The sequence below is a fragment of the Hydra vulgaris genome, chromosome 08 (assembly GCF_038396675.1).
Source record: "Hydra vulgaris chromosome 08, alternate assembly HydraT2T_AEP".
Taxonomy (NCBI): Eukaryota; Metazoa; Cnidaria; class Hydrozoa; order Anthoathecata; family Hydridae; genus Hydra; species Hydra vulgaris.
In genome coordinates, this window is record NC_088927.1 from 10054595 (window position 1) to 10072558 (window position 17964).

A 17964-nucleotide genomic window follows, 5' to 3' on the forward strand; every position below is an offset into this window, starting at 1 on the left:
GCTTTATAGGTAGAATGCAATGAAGGTAGGCATCGTTTTCAATGATGTTCCAATGTTTTATGACATTCTTTTGTATTTTTTGACCTGTGCAGTCAAAGGGTAGGATGATGAGTAGGATGTGTGAGTCGTTGTTGTGGTTATTGAAGTTTTTTTTGTTTGTGGCTTCCTTTGGTTTGCCGAGCAGTACTTCTTGAGTTTTTTTGAGGGCTTTTTGGAATTGGTGGTTAATCGCGGCTAGAGAATACCCTTTTGTGACAAGAATTTTTGCCAGGTTTTTGAGTTCGTTCTCCAGGTTCCTCGTGTTTAAGATGATTTTATTGTATCGGAGTGCCTGGCTGTTTGCAATGCTTAGTTTTTGGTGTCTTGGATGGTTTAAAAAGAAGTTCAGCAGGGCCATTGTATCAGTTTTTTTTCGGTGTAATATTGAGTAAAGTCTGCCATTTTTGTCTTTGCATAGATTGACGTCCATGAATTCTACACTTTGTTTGGAGACGTTAAGTGTGAATTTTATTGAGTTGAGTAGGCTGTTCGTGTAGCCCCGTAGCATGTCTACTTCTTCGATGATGCCATCGAATAGTAAGAGAATGTCGTCGATGTATATTTTGTAGAAAAAGACGGACTTTTTGAATTTGCTCATAGTTTTCTTGTCAATATTGCCCATGAACATGTTGGCGTAGGGAGGGGCCATTCTCGTTCCCATGGAGGTGCCGTATTGTTGCTGGAAGTGCTTATCTCCTAACTTAAAAGTGCTGTTCGAGAGGATACAGTCTACGAGTTGAAGAAAGTGTTGTGGGTACCATCGGTGGCAGTTTATTATAAAAAATGGAAGCTTCAGTTCCTGGTGATGCATTGTTTGATCGCCTCAATGCCTTCCTGTTGGGGTATGTTGGTGTTCAGGGATATTACGTCTCCTGTGACTAGCAGGAACGTTTTTTGGAACGGGTTTCTAAATCTTGTACGAGTTCCAGTAAATGTGTTGTGTGTTTTAGATAAGCTTGAAGGGTTTCTGCTAGTGACTGCAGGTATTTTGTCACGTAATCTTACATGTTGTCAGTTGGGCCTGATTATCTAGATACGATTGGTCGAAGAGGAACATATTCTTTATGAGTTTTTGGGAGGCCGTAAAAGAGTGGTGTTTGCCCTAGAAACTCAGGTCTCTTGTAGTCCGCTATTCTTTCGTTGATAACATATATTTTTAATAGGTGGTCAATGAGATTGTTGACTATGTTGTTTTTTGTTGACGGGTCGTACGTGAGTAATTCATACGTCACTGCGTCTGAGAGATGGTTGTTCACCTTTTTTACATAGTAGTTGGTGTTAAGAATGCAGATTTCCCCTCCCTTGTCCATTTCCTTGATGGTTATATTTTGTACCTCTCTAGGCGTGTAATAGCTTTAATTTCTTCTTGTCTGATTTTTGTTGTCGTTCTCTTCTTTTTTATTGTGGCTTCTGTTATTTTTAAAGTAGAGTTTCTCTTAAACCTCCTTAGTTGCGCAAGGTATGTCTCTTCTGATGTCGATTGTAGGGATGTGATAAATTTCAGACCTCTGTCTAGCATATCTAGGTCCGTTTCCGATAGTTTGTAGTTTGATAAGTTGGCAATTATTTTATGTCTAAGGCTGAGTCTAAGTTTTTCTATTTCTCTTTTGAGTAAGAAGTTGTCTCGCGTGGTCAAATGTGTGGTTCGACCTGCCATGAAGAGTTTTTTTAAAGTGAATGGTTGGATTTCCCGTTTGTTGCTGTTGGCACAATACAGTTTATTGTTGGTATCTTAAGAGATAAAGTTGAGTATTAGAACTACTCTAATCTAATTGAAAACAGTGGTTTACAAGAATGTTTGAAAATACGAGTGACCGAAGAGAGACAATGATTTTTTCGGATTTAACAATGGGGTCCGAGGTAAATTTGTGGTATATAGTTAAGAATTGAGTAAACATAGGGTTGCAACCCTATGTTTACTCAATTCTTAACTATATATAATTTTTGTATATCATGCGCATGCGCATGATATACAAAAATTATTCGTGTCGGCGTTGGCCATTCTAGTCAGTCGGTGTTCATCATATTAATTGGGACAAGAACAATCATTGAATTTAATTGGTATGTAGGGTGTTCGTGATATTTATTGATGTCATACCTAGAATAAGTGTTGAATTTTATTTCTGAGAAATTTCTGTCTCTTGCCTTAAAAGTATTCTAACTGAGAAGTTTAACATTTCTAGTTAACAAGTCTTGCCTGGATATAGAAATTGTTCCAGCAGTTATACTGGTAATAATTTTAAATGTGTTTCTCGTAATTCTGGTGATGTCATTCCTTAATGGCTGTTGTTACTCCAGGTTGTAGAACATGCAGCGGCTGGGGATTTGGGTTGGGCAGGTCTCCATTTTAGTTTTTATTTAAAGAAATTGTTTTTCTGAACTGACCTAGAATAAGTGTAGAATTTTATTTCTGATAAATTTCTATCTCTTGTCCTAAAGGTATTTTAACAGAAAAGTTTGGCATTTCTAAATTAGTAAGTCTGGCCTTGGTAAAGAAATTATTCCGGCGGTAGTACTGGTAACAAATTAAAACTTGTTTCACGTGGATTTTAAATAAAAATAATTTTCCGGGAATTTTCATGGAAAAAAACTTCCGGAATTTTCATAAAGTCAGAAAATTATCTTTGATTAAATTTATCTTTACACGTCTCGTCTCCTTGTTTATTATCAGCATTATTTATTACTACTTATACCTTTTAAATGTATTCAGTCCTACTTTGGTGAAGTTTATTCTATAAATGAGCATAAGCTTTAGTTCCTTCTGTGACATATATTTGAATATTTAGCCTATTGTATGTTTTACGTGTGTCACTTTTTGGTTATTTAACCGATATTCACTGCAAAAAATTCGACAATCTTTATCTTGAGATGCAGATGTTAAAGCTCCTTCAAAGCAACAAGACAGAATTTTTGTGGTATTTTCAACGTTTGTCTTTCTGTGGAACATCAGCAACTACTTAATCAACAATGACCCGAATACGTCATACGAATACGTCATACGAATACGTCATACGAATACGTCATATGAATACGTCATACGAATACGCTCATCATTATTGAATAATACGCTCATCATTATTGAATCATTAGACACATAAAGTTTAATAGTATTGGCTCTTCTGGAAGGTTTATCACTTTTAACTTTTTCCGGATTTCATCTAAGTTTTTAGTGCACCTTAATGCGCCTAAAATAAAATTACATTTTACATATCATAATAACCTAGTTACAAAAATTGTTGAAAAACCTCGGCTACCTTGCCACTCAGCATACTTTAACAATTTTTTTAACATGAACACGGTGGACCAAGTTTCCAAACATCTGTAAATATTAAGTATAAATATTTTTGTAATCATCACCAACCACGTGTATGTACTAAATTCTAGATTGCTGTTAACTTATTGATCATGTTCTTTAATACAAAATAGCTGTATTAATGATATAGACTTAAATAATAATTATGGCAAATGAGATCCGAGCTTTATTTTAGTGAAATTATTTTTAATATTTCTTTGTTAAATTTTTTTAAACAACTGTATTATAGATAGGGATGACACTTTTACTTATTTATTGGGTAGATTACTTTTTGTAAAAGTGGTGGAAAATCTTAAATCAAGTTTATTTAGTGCTTTATTAATAAGAATTGTTTTTTCTGGGTATTCATTCTACTTTTATTTTTTAGTGTGTAGTTAAGAATACTACACACTAAAAAATAAAAGTAGAAATTTTTAGTTAAGGTAGGATATGTGATATACCTTGTAAGGTATAATTTTCTACCTTATAAGGTAGATTATTATACCTTTAAGTTAGAAAATTGTATGACAAATAATTGTTTTTAATATAATTTTCTACCCTAAAAGGTAGAAAATTATAACTTACTAAGGATATATCACATATCCTACCCTAAGGTAGAAATTTCTACTTTTTTTTTTTAATGTGTATGCAACATTTTAAAAAAGCTATGCAGCAAAGTAATCTCTGTCTTCAAGCACAATTTTAATAATTCTCCTAAATCTCCTTCAGTGCTTAAAATGTTTAGCAATAAAATAGCCTTGTTTTTCATATTGTTTATAATCAATATGAAATAAAAGATTTGTTAAAATATCTTTTTTTTTTATATGATTTAATAGTCTTCATCAAAAAACCTTATGATTTTCATTTACATGATGACGTCAAATAAATGAAAATCACAAGGTCTTTAGATCAAGATCAAAAAAATAAAGATTAAAAAAAATCAACATAAAATCAAACATCATCAATGTTTGATTTTATGTTTCTTAGTTAAACTATAAAATATTGCTAAGTATTGCTACTTATTAAAACCGCATGTGATATTTATGGATCCCGCTATTTTACACATATTTACTATAATCTCTGGTAATTTGAAGACCAGATTTTTTGCTAAATGGTATTATGGCATTATAAAATAGGGGTAATGCATATCACAGAAATGTTTAAAATTTGAACTTAGACTTTTAAACAAACCTTAAAAGAATAAACTTTTAAATCTAACGAGCCGTATGTCAATATTCAAATTAGTAAAAACATTCATAATAAATAGAAAAAACAAATTTCAAATTTGTAAACTAACTTTTTTTGTTCTTTAATGTATAGTTTTAGAGATACAACTGGTTAGAAATTAAATGTATAATTTAAAACTTGTTTAAAAATGTTTTTTTTTTAGTTAATGTTTAACCTTTGTATAGCATCAACTTCATTTTACATCAAAAAATAATACCTTAACTATGAAGCAAAATTTTATACCTAACTTAAGTAATTTAAGAAGAATTTACCTTCCGTTAATTTTAGACATACGAAGAAGTGAAAAAAAAAAAAAAAAAATTATTTTATTGATTTTTAGTTGCGCTAAAAAAACTCACTTAAACGTAGGGGAGGATGGGGTAAGATGACGAATGGGGCAAGATGACAACCTACCATTATCTTCAAAATTCAACTAAATATGAAAGCTGACTGTAGCTGAGAGCGATGTAGATTATATTTACTAGATTTAGTTATGTTTTCTTTATAAATATTATTTTCTGGATGAAAGATAAGTATTTAATAAGGTTTTTCCGATATTAGGAAAAAAAAAAAAATTCACTTGCATTTGATTTTTTTCATCATTACATCACCTGCTAAAGGTAAGCGAGAATTTTTCGTTTAGCTTGTTCAATTTGGAAGCCAAATGAGTAGTATTAAGCTATGATAACTTACTTATGTATAGTTCTGAAGCACATTTGAAGATTGTGTAGTCTAGGGGCAAGATGAACGGGGTAAGATGACTCGTTCGTCGTTTTGCTGAAGTACATGTTTTACTATAAACTGTATGAATACTGCCTCTAGTTTTGCTTAACTAAAATCTTGTTGCCTAGTTGTGTTTAACTTATAACAAATTATAATAAAATAACTTAGAATAATAATTAAAGTTACTTTAAAGTTAATTAAGTTTAGTTATGTTGTGAATATTTTTATTTATGCATATGTCAATTTTAGTTATGCGTATGTCTGTTTGTAAAATAAGCATAGCTAATATGATTAGGGTTAATAACTATACTTTATGGTTATATCTAATCTGTTTTATGCATACATATACATATACATACATATATATATATATATATATATATATATATATATATATATATATATATATATATATATATATATATATATATATATATATATATATATATATATATATATATATATATATATATATATATATATATATAATATATATATATATATACATGCATGTGTATAGATATACATGTATATATATATATATATTATATATACATGTACATATATATACATATATATATATATATATATATATATATATATATATATATATATATATATATATATATATACTAATATATAATTGCTCTGTTCTTTTAAGAACATTGAGCACTCTATTGTGTAGAATACTTTTTAAAGTTGTTTAAATATATATATATATATATATATATATATATATATATATATATATATATATATATATATATATATATATATATATATATATATATATATATATACATATGTGTGTGTGTATGCATGTGTGTGTGAAAAGTATATTTCTAATATGGTACATGTATTTGCATGCTATTTGTTTATATTGACAGTCCCATTGTATACTATTGTGTTATTTGTAGTTATTAAAATGGTTCGCAACTACACCAGAACTACAAGTAGAGGTGCCAATGGAAATTGGACAATGCAGAACATGACTCAAGCTATTGAAGCTTGCAATTCCAATGCTTGCAGCAAGAACCAAGCTGCTGTAAATTTTGGAGTTCCAGAAGCAACACAAAGGCGTTACCTTAAAAAATCTTCGGATCAATTTCCAATCAGCAATGGAACATTTCGTTCTATGTTTTTAATGGAAATGGAAAAATTACTTGCAGAATATTTAATTGAGTTGAGCAAAAGATTTTTTGGTATGACCAAAGTACAGCTCAGAAAATTTGCATTTGAATTTGCAGAACATAATAATGTTCAACATAATTTTAACAGGGAATTAAAAATTGCTGGTCTTGACTGGTTAAGTGGATTTTTGAAACTCCACAACAATATTTCATTACGAACTCCTGAAATGACGTCTTTGGGTAGAATTCAAGGTTTTATCTCCCCACAGGTTGCAATATTTTTTGATTTACTTCGAGATCTCTTGAGAATGCATAAATTTTTATCTTCAAGAATCTTCAATGCTGATGAAAGTGGGTTACCCACTGTACCAACATAAATCCCAAAAGTTTTTTCAGTCAAAGGCATTAAAAGAGTGGGCAAAGTTGTTTCTGCTGAAAGAGGAAAAACCGTAACCATAGTTTGTAGCATGAATGCTGTTGGAACTTACATACCTCCAGCTTTTATTTTTCCACGAAAAAGAATGCGGCATGATTTTCTGGACAATTCTCTACTTGATTCAGTTGGCTTTGCCCATAACTCTTGTTGGATGACGCAGGAAATTTGTGTAGATTATTTAAAGCACTTCGCTTATCCCACAAAACCAACTATTGCTGATCCTGTTCTGTTAATTGTGGATAACCATAACTCACGCATAAGTTTTTCAGTCATTGAATACTGCAGAAATCATTCAATTGTAATGCTAACATTGCCACCACATGCCACCCATATGATGCAACCTCTGGATGTTACCTTCTTTTCACCATTCAAAACTTACTACAGTCAAACTTGTGATTAATGGATGGTAAATCATCCAGGTAGACCAATCACTTAAGCACAGTATCCTGCACTTGTAAGACATGCATATGACCGATCAGCAACAACTGGCATTGCAAGAAAAGGATTTGAAGAAACTGGAATCTGGCCCTTTAATCTGCAGATCTTTTCTTCAACTGACTTTGCACCATCACTGACCAGTGATAGCCCAATACCAAAAAATCAGATTATATCAAATAATCAATCAGGAATAAGTATGTAAATTATATATTATTTAGACAGTTCGGTTTTTTATTTGTTTCTTAAAACTAAAAGTTAAAAAATGTTTGTCTTTGTTTTTTTTATCTACAAATATTTACCTGACAATTTATAATTTAAATAAGCTAATAACTTCAGCTTATCTATAATATTGGACAATTATGCTAAATAATAGAATATGAAATAACGTAAAATTAACCTAAATAATTTAATGATGATTTTTATGACATATGTTATATAATTTTTTCTGTAATATTTTGTTCCAGTAGTTGAAGATCGCCAGCAACAGTCAACATCAAAGGTTAAACTTAATGCAGTTACATCAGCATTGACCATATCATTTAACAACAACAACTCTTTATCATTGCCAACTGTTAACACTGAACCAAAATGCATTCAGTCGAATGCAGATGCAAATGTTGATAGGACCCAAACAGAGTTTGGCCAAAAACTGTATCACCTGAGAACATTCGACCTTATCCTATTGCTTGTAGGGTTACAAATAGTGCTAGCCGTCAACGAAAATTTAAGCGAGCAGAAGTGGCAACAAGTTCTCCTTTTAAAGCTGCAGTTCATTTAGCTGCACTTGAGAAAAAAGAAAAATTGATGAAGCAAAAAATAAAGAAAGCTTTTAGAGAAAAGAAGGGCCAGCATCAAAAAACAGCTGTAACTAACGATAGAAAAAAAAATGACAAAGCCAAAAAAAGAGCAAAAAAAATTCAAAAATCAAGTTTCAAAAATAGTTGACAAAACTGAAGAAATTTCATGTTGGTATTGTGAAATTATCTATGGTGATCCTAATGATCCATTGCTTGATGATGACTTGGATATGTGTAAATCCTGTGAACACTGGTGTCATTTAACTTGTGGGCAATATAACGCAAATTTACTTGTACTGTATGCTTGTGTAGCTTAGCAATTATTACATTGTTTTATTGCGCATTAAAATATTTTGTTTGACATTTGTTTTATTTTGTTGTTTTGAAATTTACTGTGAACTGATTAGCAGGTTTTTTGGCATAGCCCTATACAAATATATAAACTTAATTTTTTTTTTAAATTACACCACTATTTGTATTACTTCTTTTATAAACTAGAATTTATGATAAATTCTAATATTTAACCGTAATATTTAAGACAGTAATGGTATCATGGAATTAACTTATCCTAAAATCGTCATCTTGCCCCGCATTGGGCATCTTTGACCTAACATAACATAACTTAGTTATCATACACTTCAAGATAAGATTCCCTACTTGAAAGCTAGCCAAAAAAAGTCAGCTGTTTTTTTCAGATAAAATCATTGTGGCTAGTTTAAGCCAACTCTCTAACAAAAAAGAAAACTTGTTTTCAATAACACTAGAGTATGATCTCCTACTGATAAAATATTTTATGCTGTTTTTTTTCCTTTTCCCTTGAGTAAACACTTTAACTATCCTCTGATGTGTAAAATCTTTTTATAATTAGTTGAACCAGACTGCTTGTACCAAAATTCAAAGAAAATTTTTAGGAATTAAATTTTCTGAATCTCTAGTTTTAACTTTCTTCTTAACCTTAATTTAATGTGGTAGTGGTGTCGTGGTAGAGTGTTCGCTTTATAAGCGAGAGGCTCCAAGTTCGATCCCCACCACGTCCCTGGTAGTACCGCGCTCAACTTGTTTCTCCGCGCAGCGGCCGTGTTCGACAAGGTTTGTGTTTTGGAGTTATTGAGTTGAGAGAGGGTTATAACCACAAGTAGCCTCCTCATCTGTAGTGGCCTTATCGGCCTTGGGGAGATGAATTAAAAAAAAAAAAAAAAAAAAAAACAGCATTGAATTTTTCATATTCAATCTGAATGTCGCATAATTCCATTATTTCATCTAAAAAGATGTGTTTAACTGAACAATAATTAAGCTAAGAATAGATGATTTCAAAAGTTACTTTATTGTTTAAAAGGCGGATAAATAGATTTACTTTGTTTTGCTGTATGTAAGTCGACATTTCCTGAACTTTAAAAAGAGATATATAATTTTTATGATTCATTTTATATTTCATGGAGTGATCATGATAATCCTAAACCGAACATGACAGTTCTATGGCTTAGTTTGAGTTAGCTGATCTCCCCATCTGTTTCTGAACCATAATGCATCCAGGCTGTTTGTCATTCCCAAGAGTGTGGAGTTGTTAAAAAAAAGTACCGACTCCGACTCCGACTCCAATTGTTGAAATTTTCGTACGAGTACGACTCCAACTTCGAATCCAACTCTGACTCCGTCTCCAAAGCAAAATTTCAGAAAAATTCTTTGAATTCTTAAGATATTAAGCAATATTTTAAAATAATTTTTTTTTGCCAAATTTATGAAAAGCACTTTGAAGGTTAAATATTTTGTTCATGCGTGTGAAATACCGAGAAGTTTTATTATTAGAGTCGGAGTCGCGATTTTGTTTAGCAACTCCGACTCCACCAAAAATGTCGCGACTCCGACTCCACGACTCCGACTCCACAGTCATTCATTCTGGACTTATTACGTTTCGCCTTTTTTTAAACATGTTTTTATTTTGTTCTGTGTAAATTCATAGCCAGACAGCTATATTTAAATCCAGTTCTAGCAGTTTTCTTATACATAAATCATCCGTTGCATCATGTTTTAGTTATTAGAGAACTGAGATATTCTGACCTGCATCCAATTAAAAACAACTGCATCATAAGACATTTTATGACATTCTGGAAGTGATAGTCTTTCAGACTATCACTATAAAAATATACTAAATAATGATGCCTGGACAGTTAAAATACATCTGGCAAAAAATGATAATTTTTTTTTTATATAACTTTTTATTTATATTAGCTTATGCTCTGGTTCAGAGTTAGAGTTTTTGTAAGTAATTGATGTGTTTGTATTTGATCAAATACATTAATTTTCAATACAAATTCAAATACAAGTATATGTATTCAAATACAAATTCAAATTCAAGAATATGTAATCACCATTTTCCAAATACAAACATTTTAGGTTAAAAAAAATACAAAACTATTTTAAGACAATACTAATGAATTAGTATAATATTTAAAATGAAAATAAGCCTTTTAAAAAAGATGACTTAAAATTAAATTTTAAAATTATTTTAGCGCTAAAAATGAAAAACATAACAAACTTTTGGTTTTTTCCATAAAAAACACCAGTCAATTTAGGTAATTGACTGGTGTTAATTTATGTAAACAAAACTTTCAATCAAATACAAATGTTTATGGTTTTTTTTATCAAATACTTTAAAAGAACTAATACAACAATATAGCCTAATATTACCAAATACAAATATCTATTTAATCTCCAGCTTGTTCACGTCGGACCTTAAACTTAATGAAGCCAATTTTTTACTTTAGTTTCTAGTTTAGTTTTTAGTTTAGTTTCTAGTTTAGTTTCTATTAATTCAAGAACTTATTAGTTTAGTTTAATATCAACTTAATATATTTTCAGTAATACTTTTAATATAAAAAATACGTATTTCAACAAAACACCGAAGTCATACAAACAATCTTGAAATAAAAGTAAACAATAATAAAATACCTATGCCAAATAAATTAAAAAAACCAAAAAGTAGTGAAAGTGATCATAAAACTAAAGAAAAATTGTAAAAATATAAAATATCTTATTTTAGATCTGTTTGAACCTATTGCCAGATTGTAAGAGCGAAGGTTTAGAACTTGACACATACAATCATGAAGACAAAGCTACAATGAGTACATATAAAGAACCTCAGAATTCAAAATATAAAGTAGGTTCTGTAAAAGCTTCTTTTTTACTAGCTTTAGTTCCGAATCTTCCTGAAAGTCATTACAATTACTCGTTTGTAGCTGATCTTAAGCTTTGTCAAGGAATGTTTGGTTTATCTCCAAGCGCTATGGCTACACAACCTTGCCATATATGCAAATGGAAACGAATGCAACCATTTAAAGAAGTGAAGCTTAGAACTTTTGGTTCTTTAGAGGAACAGTACGCAAAATTTTTTAAATCAGGTGCAATAAAACGTAATGCTAAAGAATTTTGGAATGTTATTAATCCTCTATTGATACACGTAGAAACAAGCGACCACTTAGTGGCAGATTATCTTTTCCCGCCAGAGTTACACCTAATGGAGGGAGCTGTTAATCATATTTATAATCATATAGAGAAATGTGGTGGTAAAAACGAAGTGGCCAAAGTATCAATGATTTTAAACATTTCAAAAGAATCCAGAAGAATGCCTTTAATGGCAAGCCTCCCGTAAAATTCTTAAAAGTTATTATAAGTATATGCGTGCATTGCTAATTAATTTTAAGCCATAAGCAGAGGGACTTAGAATTTTAAACAATTTAGTTAAGTCTTGTTTCGGACAAAAACTTCATAACGATTTTCAAACACATATTAAAAACTTTGAAGATCACTACAGAACACTAGTTGAAGACTATGGAATAACTGTTTCATTGAAAATTCATTTAATTATAAAACATATAAGTGCTTTTTGTGCAGTAAGAGTGTGTGGATTAGGCTGCTACTCTGAACAAGCTGTTGAAGCAATTCATTACAGTTTTGTTAATGAATCTTGGAATAGACTCAAAATTCCCAAAAGTAACAGCTCCTTTTCTGAACATTTGAAAAAAGCTGTTATCAGTTTTAAAGGAAAAAACCTTGTAAATATTGCAAATTGGAATCTATGTTTTAACTTTACTTAATTATAACTTTTTTATGATAATGTCACAAAAATATGTTTATTAAAAAACAGAATCTTAATAATATAAAACATTAGTTAATGTCAATGGTTTGTATATATATATATATATAATGTAGCTGTATTTTACAAATGACATATTCATGACAGTCATATCCAAACGATATATTCTATTTATGAATTATTTTCAAAAATTAAATGCCTATAACTTTTAAATAATTGATAAACTTGTTAAATAAATTTATTTAAAAATAAAAATAAAAAAAATCTACGAATTTGGGAAAATATTTCTAAATTGGGCACATTAAAACGTAATATTTTGCTAAAAGGAGTTTTATGATTTCGGTGACATGTCAAACCTATATCTACTCATTGTAACGAATCTAACGATGCATGACAATGTCCGGGGTCGAATCGCAAAACTTAAAAGTGGTTGCAGGCAGGTTTGCTAAGTTTTGAGCTAGAAAAAAAAAAAAAAATTGGTTCGCTATTTTTTTAATTTTATTAAATCAAAGCTTTGAACGATAAAAAGTCAAACTTTATGAATTTAAATTACAAAAAAATATATATTATTATTAAAATATTAGGCTTTTTTTTTATTCAAAAAGCAGTTTAAGCCACTACTATTTATGCTTAAACTAAGTAATTTCAATGAAAAACACTGGGTAAATAGAACATGCTCATATTAAACAAAAATGGTATCTCTATAAAAAGTAAAAACTAAATGTTTATATGAATTGTTTTTCAAACAAAAATAGATTGGATTTTTAGCTAACATATTTTTCTTTAGGCAAAAATTAATTTTATTATTTTAGCATCAAAATTTCGCGCCACCGATTTACTCATGCGTGATGATATTATTTTAACAAGCAAAAGATTTAACAGCGTTTTAATTATATGATAGCCGCTAATTACTGCATATAAATTTACGCTGATTGTACTGATTCCGGTTATCACCACATAAAGTCGATTTAAAAAACACAAAGCAACTTTAACTTCAATGCTTACATCAAGAAATCTTTAAGTATGCTCATATTACCAAGGTGCTCATATTACCCTAATCTACCCTAATGGGCTCTAATAATTTCTGTGGATTAGTCAAGATTATTTTAGATAATTATCGATGAGTGTGCTATTAAAAGAAACATCCCTAAAATAGCAGTGTAAGAGTAATAGATGACACTCAATCAAAACATTCTTGAAATTTAAAATTGATTGGGTGCTTGTGGGTTATATGGGTAATAGAAATCTACTTCAATTGGTTTATATATGTTTTAATATTTAAAATCACCAAAAATAAATTGTGTCTTAAACATGGGCAAGGAAGTCATCATTAAAAAATTAAATGCAATATAAATGCATACATCCATACAGTTTAAACTACTTTTATTCTGTCACAACAACATTAGTAAATTGTAAATAGAATTAAATACAAACTTTATGCTGCTTACTGCATTCTCATTTTCCTTTTTTATGTATTTACATCTTTAATAGTCCGCTTATGCTATCCGTTCATTGAATCTTGTTGAACACCAAGAGAAATCTGTGAATAGATCTTTATTCTCCAAAAAACCTTTATTATAGTATTCACAAATTATTAATTTTCGGTTTAAATATGTCACATATATTAAATATTTTTTGTCTTGGAAAACTATACTTTTACATGCCGAATTTTGATATATCAAAGATGAGAGTGTACTAAAATGACAAATAATAAAATTTTACTGAGTTATTTGCCCTAATTATTGTGATAATAACGTAAAACAAAAATAAAATAGTAAACACAAATATGAATTTGTTAAAATAAATAAATAATAAAATTATGCTTTGATAGAAAAATTAAAATATCAAATTTACGCTATAAAAATAACATTAAAAAGTGCAGTAATAAAATAAATGTTCAAAAACAATGGAATAATATATCCATCTTGATTTATTTCATTACAAAAAGCTGTTCAAGAATTTGAATTTATAAATAGCAATGTTTAGTTCGAATGATTCAAAAGTATGTTCTACGTTTTCATAAAAATTGCGCATGCGCAATAGCTCGCGAAGACGTTCTAGGTGTGCATTTTCTTCAAAATCGCAAACCAACTTTTGGATCATCTAAAAAATAGCTAGCCGTTTTTTTATCCTTGTTTATGTTTATTAGGGACGTTTTATGTACACTTCTAACAGTTATAACCCGAAAGCACATTCTCGTTTTGAGTTTTTCATTGGGGGATGGAATAATTCAGGCGGTGGGAATAATCTACTGCAAAGAACTATTTTTTTAGTCATTATATGCGAGTCTGCAAATTCTGGGTCTGTATTTTATATATTCTTAAATACGGCGTATCCACAGTGGGACAAAATCGAGTTTTTTGTGCCAAAATTACTTTCGTAGTTTTTTTTATTAGAACTCCTATATTTATATATGAAATGCATAAATAAAGTAATAAACATGTAATTATATAAAATAAAAAAATTTTAAAAAAATTAATTATTTTGGTGAAAAATACGAAATATTTTTAATGGACAAGACAACTTTTATCAGTATAAACATTAAAAATATTACTTTTTGATGCATGCTTTTGTCATAAAATAACTTTTTTAGATTTATATTTAAAAAATTTATATACTATAACAGTAATGAAAGATTTTGTAGGTATTCTTTGTGTACAAAACATCTTTTTTACATGTTCAGTATTTCTCATCAACTGACCATTAACCGAGGACAAATCTTTTGTTATAACTTTTTTTATTGCAAAAAGTTGCAAAATATTTATGTTGCATGGCTATTTACATATATTTAGCATGAGATTTACATAATCAAATGTTTGGAGGGTATTGAAGGATAGTTTATTTGATACCTAATAGTAAAGGTTAAAGGCAAAAAAAAATATCGAAAACTGTCTGTTTTCAATGCAAAAAAACTAATGATTACATTTACGCTAAATTATTTTTAAAGCTGAGCAAAAAAAACATTCTTAATTAAAATAATATAGCTTAAAATGAAAGTCAATAAAGTTAATTTAAAACAATAGTAACGTAATAAGTTCTATAATTAAAAATGCAAACTTGAGTTTTGGAACACATGTCAAATTAACGCGTAAATAACCGCATAAAATTACGCTTAAATTAATATTTAATGTTTTTTTAACTAGATATTTCCTTTAATGAACATGTCTTAACCATTATGACAAATTTTTTACGTGCAATGCTGATATTGATTTTTTGGTATTTTGGCAACTTGTCCCACTGTGGTATCTTGAGAAGGAAACGTTATTAGCATATGACTTTTATATATTTTTTTTCCTCTTGACAAGCTCTTTTGTATAATATACATATTTTTTAAATTTTCAAATTTTGAAAATTTTTTCAAACTGTACAAAGTTTGACGTTATGGGTCCCGGCCCCAAATGTCAAAATTTTTGGCACTCATTTTTTTCTCTTAGTTTTAACCTAAAGAACAAGTTAAAAGCAAAAAGTTGTTTGTAACACGCTTATGCACACAAAAGTCTTAATCTTACCACTTGTATAACCCTCACTACTCGTATAACAAGAGTATTTCTATGCTCTTGCACTCTTTTACTCCCGCGGAGGCCTGGGTGCGATTAGTGTGCTTCTGTGGCAATTTAAAAAAAAGAAGTATTTATACAAATGATAATGCAAGTTTAAGAACAGATGCTAACTTTAGGTCATATGCTTACCCACTGCTTAAGAATAGGAACAGAATATGCCTGCTAATAAATAGTTTAAACAGGGTTCGTTCATTTGCCATTAAGTCTATGCGCAGTTTGTTTCTTGGAGCTTGTCATGGATTTCTTTATTTTTGTGAAATTCTAATAAAAATTCATATTAGCTTTGCTCAGAAACTACTGGTTTTAAATCAAAAGCTAGAAATGCAATGCGTAGATGTCCAAAATGTCTTTCTGAACTAGAACATTGGAAGGCAACAGAATTTTGTCAACTTATCTTATATACAGAAAATATTGTGTTAGAAAAAGTTTGAAATTTAAATTTATAGTTGTATAAACAGTAATAAATAGTAAGAAATAATGCATATATATAAAACAAGGTAAATAACACTTCCCAACAGTGATTTTGTTTCGGAACCAAAATTAGTAATCTCTTATGTATTTTTAACTGTTGAATTTAAAAATGACATTAAAATTGACTAATTAATTTTAGTAGCAATAAAAGCAAAAATATTTTTCTAAATGGTATAATTTTTCATTTTAAAAATAAGCAATTTTTTTTACTATATATAATGTTTTATTCATGTCTACAACTTTTGATATTAGTTATGCGTGCTAAAGTTTCTGGTCTAATCTATTTTTTGTTTTGTTTCATTTACGAGTGTAACATGTAACAAATCAACATGCCAAGGAAGTGTGTAAATTTAGTGGACAATTTTTGTTACATTTGTGGTGAAACAATATTTTCCTCACAAAAAAGAACTATGACACCTCTTGTTAAGACTGCTTACCAGCATTACTTCGATATGAAGGTAGGCGACCAGGATAAGTTATGGGCTTCACATATAAGCTGTAACTCTTATTCGGTTACACTGAGAGAATGATTGAGAAATAAAAAAAGATCTTTAGCTTTCGCTGTTCCTATGGTATGCAGGGAGCCTGAAAACCATACAAATGACTGTTATTTCTGCCTAATCTTACTTATTAAGGCAGGTTTGTTAATGAAGAAAATAGGAACAGATAAATATCTAAATCTTTCATGAAGATGAAATTGAAGAAAAAAAAGAAAACAAGCCTTCCATATAAAATGATCCCGATTTTGTATTAACAGATGATGGGCCAAACAGATTGAGCCAAGCAAAATTAACATTTTGTCAAAGGTATGAACAAGGAAGGACAGGCTTTTAGATATTTAAGAAACAAATTTCCAAAAATACGTGATGCAATAGTTAAAGAGGGTATTTTTTTTAGGCAACAAATACGTCAACTTATGAAGAATCCTGCATTAAACGAAGAATTGAAAGGGCAAGAAAAGAAAACTTGGAAAGCTCTTAAGGGAATAATTTTTGTAGATTTTTAGGCAACAAAGGAGATGATAACTATGTTTAACTATTAACACTACTACTTCAAAAATACTATCAACCTGGATGTAACATGTCCCTCAAGATTCATTTACTCCACTAACACATTCTTCTCCTCCTTCCTCCCCAGTTGTGGGGCTGTAAATGATGAAAATGGGAAAAATTTTCACTAAGTTTTTTCTGTAATAGAACAAAGATATCAGGGTCGTTGGAATAAGGCTATGGTTGCAGATTACTGTTGGTTTGTTTGTAGGGATGCTCCGGAACAAGTCTACAAAGAAAAGCAAAAAGATCACGATCTCGTGACGATACCCCAAAACCATTTTTACAACTATTATTTTGATGTTCATGATTTCTTTGCTTAAAACTGTTAGAATATATCTGTAATAAAAAAAACCAAATGTACTTTAAATATTATTAGAATATGTAAATTATATATCATATTGCTCTGTTGCAAATTAACTGAAATAAAAATTTATTACTATTGTGTATCTCAGGAACTAATAAAAGAACTCAGTGCTAATAAAACATATTTGTTGTTATTTCTTTTTTCTCAGACTAAATTAGTATATTTGAATAAAAATGCTGAAAATACAAAAAAAAAAATTTTTTTTTATGCCCAGTGTAATCCATTCGTATATTCTGAGGATTATGGTGTAATTTTGTTATCACAAAATTAATATAAAATGCATTATTATTTTATTATAAAAACTAAAATATAGAAGTGCATATTGAACAGTGTACAAGTTAA